The sequence below is a fragment of the Myotis brandtii genome, unplaced genomic scaffold (assembly GCF_000412655.1).
Source record: "Myotis brandtii unplaced genomic scaffold, ASM41265v1 scaffold420, whole genome shotgun sequence".
In the NCBI taxonomy this organism is placed as follows: domain Eukaryota; kingdom Metazoa; phylum Chordata; class Mammalia; order Chiroptera; family Vespertilionidae; genus Myotis; species Myotis brandtii.
This window is the reverse complement of record NW_005366109.1, coordinates 2,287,946-2,293,579: the sequence shown is the minus strand read 5'-3', so window position 1 is coordinate 2,293,579 and position 5,634 is coordinate 2,287,946.

Below are 5,634 nucleotides of genomic sequence, written 5' to 3'. Positions count from 1 at the left end.
ATCTTAGCTATTGTAAATTGTGCTGCTATGAACATAGGGGTGCATATATCCTTTCTGATTGGTGTTTCTGATTTCTTGGGATATATTCCTAGAAGTGGGGTTGCTGAGTAATGGAAGTTCCATTTTTAATTTTTTTATGAAACTCCATACTGTCTTCCACAGTGGCTGCACCAGTCTGCATTCCCACCAGCAGTGCACGAGTGTTCCTTTTTCTCCACATCCTCGCCAGCACTTGTCGTTTGATTGATAGATAATAGTCATTCTGACAGGTGTGAGATGGTACCTCATTGTCATTTTGATTTACATCTCTCGGATGATTCATGACTTGAGCATGTTTTCATATGCCTTTTTTTTTAATCCTCACCTAAGGATACGTTTTTATTGATTTTAGAGAGAGAGAAAGAGAGAAGCATTGATTGGTTGCCTCCTGCACGTCCCCTGACCAGAGATTGAATCCAAAACCTAGGTATGTGCGCTGACCAGGAATCAAACGCATCATCTTTTTGGTGTATGGACGATGCTCCAACCAACTGAGCCACCTAACCAGGGACCCACTTTGTGTGTTTTTTGTTTGTTTGTTTGTTTGTTTGTTAATCCTCACCCAAGGATATTTTTCCAATGATTGTTTAGAGAGAGTGGAAGGGGCGAGAGAAACAGGGATTCGTTGCCTCCCAATTGAGCCTGCAATGTGCCCTTGACCAGAATCGAACCTGAGACCTTTCAGTCCGAGGGCCAGCACTCTTTCCACTGAGCCAAACCAGCCAGGGCCTCACTTCATTTTTTAGCTGGCTGCAATGCTGGTATCGTGGCTGCAGCTCTGGCAGCCCGCTGCACCATGAGCTAGAGGCCATGTTTGATATTGGCGGCCCAGTAAAATAGGAAGAGCCTGGATTCCTGATGGTTACAGAGACACCATAACAAACCCGGACTAAAGACCACCAGACGTCACTCATGTGAAAGAGAAATAAATGCTATCTTATTTGAAACACTATTATTCAGGGTTTCTCTGACACAGACAAAACTAATTCTAATTGTCACACACATACCCAGGGATAAAGGCAGCATCGGAGACGGGAGCATGCTCAGGAAACCACCTCCTCCCAGTGAGTGCCCTGGGCTGGTGGAGGGAGTGGACTGAGGGCTGGAGTGTGGCCCTCCCCCTCCACAGACTGTCCAGGTGAGCTCGCTCAAGATTTGCTGAGCGCTCTCCCTGCTGGTACAGCCAGCAGGTGCTTGGCCCCAGTGTGGCTGCGACTCCAAGCTCTGTCATTCACTCACACCACGGAAAAGCCAGGGGCAGACCCATGGGGTCCTCCTGCCTCCCCCCGGCCCCACTGCCTGGGAAGGCTCCGACCACAGATTGCAAAGCCTGGTAGGGTTTGCGGAGGTCACTTCTGTTTGCAGAGCATCTTACTTGAGCATGTCCATCTCTCACCCAGAATTGCTACCAATCGGAACATAATGGTGTGTTCCGCTCCACACCCGGGTCCCCAAACCCAGCCAGCACCTGAGGGTTACCTGGGCAGCTGGATTCCTGGTCTCTGCTCCCGTCCACCATCCTACAGATAGCATCACTGTGGCCCCTCCCTGTGGGCAAACCCTTTAGCATCAGGGCCCTCCTGAACTGGGCCAGGGGCAGCCTTTTGGCTGCGGACAAAGCTTGTGCCATCTGGCCTGGGCCTACGTGGGACTAAGGCCAGGACCAGGGACAAACACCAGTGAGTAACAAGGCCCATGCCCACTGCCTAGGGCCCACAGACTGCGCAGAGGTAACCGGAGGTGAGGAAGAGATCGCTGAAGGTATGGGAGTGGCGTTCTTTGTATGTAACACACTCCAGAAACAGGACCTCGTCATTCAAGGCCGGGGGGCGGGGGGCCGTGTGCTGGGTTGGCCTCTGTCCCAGCTCACCTTGAGCACGTTCTCCTCGTGCCTGGCCTCTCTAGACAGGGTCCCTGTTCCCCATCAAACCCTTCGCCCTATGCATACCCCTACTCTGTTCAGAATGCCTGCCCCAGAGGGAACCAACCTGCGGGTGTTGGGGGTGGGGCAGAGGAAGGCTTCTGATTGGCCAGTTCCTTGCAGATGTCTGCTCCACAGCCAATGAGAAGAGCCGCTGCAACTGTCTTAAAACCCCACAAAGTGGGGAGGGATAGGTGAATAGTGAGGGGTGTGGAGTGGGGGAGATCATAAGAAGCGTGTTTGGAGCTACCTGGAGAGGCCTGAGTCTGGGAAGGGCACAAGAACAGAGACTCCGACCTCTGGATGGAAACCACAGAACCAAGTGGGCAGGGAGCGCTTTCCCCCACCGGCGAGAGGGAGGGGTGGGATGGTGATGGCATGACAAGGGCAGCCTGGGAAAGCTGTCCTATGGGTGCCGGCCAGGAACCAAGGCGTTCATTCCATTCGTTCACACAGCCTCGGCCAGGCCCCCGAGGCCTAAGGGGGAAGGACAGGGGTCCCCTCAGGACAGTCGGGTGTGGCTGTTAGGGGTGCGGAGTCTGGAGCCAGCCTGCCTGGCTCCCCATCTCTGTGACCCTGGGCAAATCACTTAAGGTCTCCAGTTTTCTCCGCTCCAAATGGAGCTAAGAGCAGGCTGGTCTCCCAGGCTTAAGTGAGCGAGTGTGTGAAGTGAGTGTGTGAAGTAGTGTGTGTAAAGTGAGTGTGTGAGGTGCGGGAGGAGTGTGCCCCAGCCCAGAGGAGGCAGTGTGCATGTCAGCTGCTGGAGACTCACACCCACCCCAGGGGAGGCAGGAGCGGGCAGGCAGGCGGCTCCGTGGCAGGCGGTATCTCTGTGCTGGCCCCTCTGGGGGCCTGAGACGGCCAGGCAGGCGGGGCTGAGCCAGCGGTGATGCAGGACTGGATGAGGGTCCGGACATGAGTCACAGGGAGCCCTCCTGGCACAGACCGGGAAGTGTGTGTGGAGTTGGCAAACCAGGGCCACTGCTGCTCCCGTGGCACCGGCACCCAGGGGCAGGCACCCCCTCAACCAGCGTCTCCTCCCAACGGGCTGCCCAGCTCGGTGGCTTCAGAGCAGCCAGGGCAAACTCAGACCCGTGTCCCCTGAGGGTGTCCTTTCAGACAGTGGCATCTTTTATCATCATCACCACATCCCATCCCTTCCTCCCATTTATTGGGAGCTTGTTATGTATCAGGCACTGTTCTAAGCTCTTTACCTTCACTAAGTAATTTACTTCTCCCCTCAGCGCTGTGAGAGAGCAGTCATTATTTTCAATGCTGTTTGAAGATGAGGAAAGGTTTTTGGTGGACGTTCGGACCAAAGGTGACCTGTCCCTGCGGGTCATCAGGAGGCTGCGGCCAGGCCTCTGGAGGAAGACCAGTGCCCTGTGGGGGCAGGAGACACCGCTAAGCCCCGTGTGACCTGGACCAGCCTCCCCCGGCCCTGTGCCTCCTCGACTGCAGAGGAGGAGGCTAGATTCAGGGAGTCTGAGCTTGATGGCTCCTCCCTCAGCTTTCGTCTGGATTGTTCTCGCTGACCACATCTCAGGGAGGGCGGTTCCCGGCCCCACCCCTCTCCTGGGGGCTGCCTTAAGCACTTGTACACACACACACACACACACACACACAGTTCCGCAGGGCCCCTCCAATCCTGAAGGCCTAGCGAGGGGAGGGGTGACCATTTATTTCAGGAGCCAGACCAGAGAAGGACTGACTCTGGGAGCCAGAGGGCTCCTCAGTCTGGGGCAACAGCAATGCTGAGACACCCCCATCTCCAATTCCCTGGGATCCTTACCTCACCGTGTCCCCACCCCTGGGCCCTGGGCCCAGAGAGCACTGCCCTGAAGTCACCCCCTCCGCCCTCCCTAAATCACCCTCTCTGCTCGCCCCCAGCCCCACCCCACACACACAGTGCTGGGCCTGGCCCTGACCCCACTGACCTCTCCCCTCCCCCATACACAGAGCTGGAGCCTTTATCTCAGTGGTTCTCAACCTTCCTCATGCCGCGACCCTTTAATACAGTTCCTCATGTTGTGGTGACCCCCAATTTCATTGTTACAAATTGAACATAAGTAAAGCATAGTGATTAATCACAAAAACAATATGTAATTATATATGTGTTTTCTGATGGTCTTAGGCGACCCCTGTGAGAGGGTCGTTCGACCCCCAAAGGAGTCGAGACCCACAGGTTGAGAACCGCTGCTCTATCTCCGACCTGCCTTTCCCACTGCAACTCATCTCCAGTTAGAATTGTCTCCCTCCTCTGAGGCCTCTGGGCCCCTCCTAGGGTCTTTGCTCAAGACTCACAGCGTCTCCTCTCCAATCACAAATCTCTCCAATCCCTCCTGGACCCAAGGTAGACCAAGGCCTGGAGGCAGGAAGGGCAACTAAAGCTGGGTGTCCCCACCCCACCACCCCAGTTATGGCCCTGCGGGGAGCCAAGGATGCTCCCCACCCCACCGCACAGTCTTCAGAAACGGGAAAATGAAACCGCTCACACTGGCTCCCACCAGCCACTGACCACGCCCCTGCCCCCCCCCAACCCCTGCCTGTCCCTGGGGTTAGGATCCTGTTCAGCCTCTGGCCACATTTCAGCTTTTCCACATCTCAGACCAACTTTTACTCATTTATTCTTCCCTGGACTCAGGCAGACATGCATCTGTATCCTGACTCTCCCACTTGCTTGCTGTGCAACCTTTGAGAAGCCACAAAACCACCCTGAGCCTGTCTCCTCGTCCCTAAATTGGAAACCCTGATGTCACCCTCAGGAATGTTGGATGGACATGGGGGCGTGAGTAATGGATGAGAAAGCACCCGTGTTGTATCCGGGACAAAATCGGGCTCAGAAAGGTTTGTTCCCCTCCCTTCCTCTTGGACTGAGCTCTCCCCCACCCCCACCTTTTTGCACCTCTTCCTCTGAGGAGACCTCCTGGACCCACCTGCTCTTTGGCCTCCAGTGGACTTGTTGGGGGGGGGGGGGTAGCAGGAAGTGAGGTGGGGATGGGAGGAATGAATGTGCCAGAGCTCCCAGAGGGAGGACGGGGCAGCCTGGGAAGTGAGAGGGTCAGGGTGTGTGTTGGAGGGGCCTCTCCCTCGCCCACTGGCCAGGCCTCTGGGGTCAGGTCGTGCCTGGGGGAGGCGCCAGAGGAGTGGGTGTGAGCCTTCGCCTCACAGTGATTATTCATCTCTGCTCCCTCCACTTTCAGATTCACTCTGAATCCTCGGGAGGGGGACAGGGACTGAGTCACCCAGGCTCCTTTCGCTTCTGACTTGATTAGGGCCCAAGAGGGAGAGTGATGGGACGGAGGCTGGGAGAGAGGCCAGGGCACTCGCCCCCTTGCCCTGCAGCCCCGGCTTTGCCAGTGGCCTCGTCCCTTGCCTAAGCGCACAGTGCCTGTCCCGGCGCCCCTTTCCCAGGGGAGCAGTATGGGCTGCGTTCTAGTGAGAGCCCTCCCTTGTCTAGAGGCCTCGGGGTGGCACTGACTCCCCACTGCAGCTGCTCCCTGGGAGTCACCCTGGCATAGACCTGCCCACACTCTGCAATGAAGCCCTGGAAGGTACCATCTGCTCCCTGCAAGGACCCGACTGATCCAAGCACCCAGCCCATCAATCTCCCGCCTCCCCCTGCCGCCCCGGATCCAATGCAGCCCAGCGTGGAGGGGCCAGCCCACCGCCTG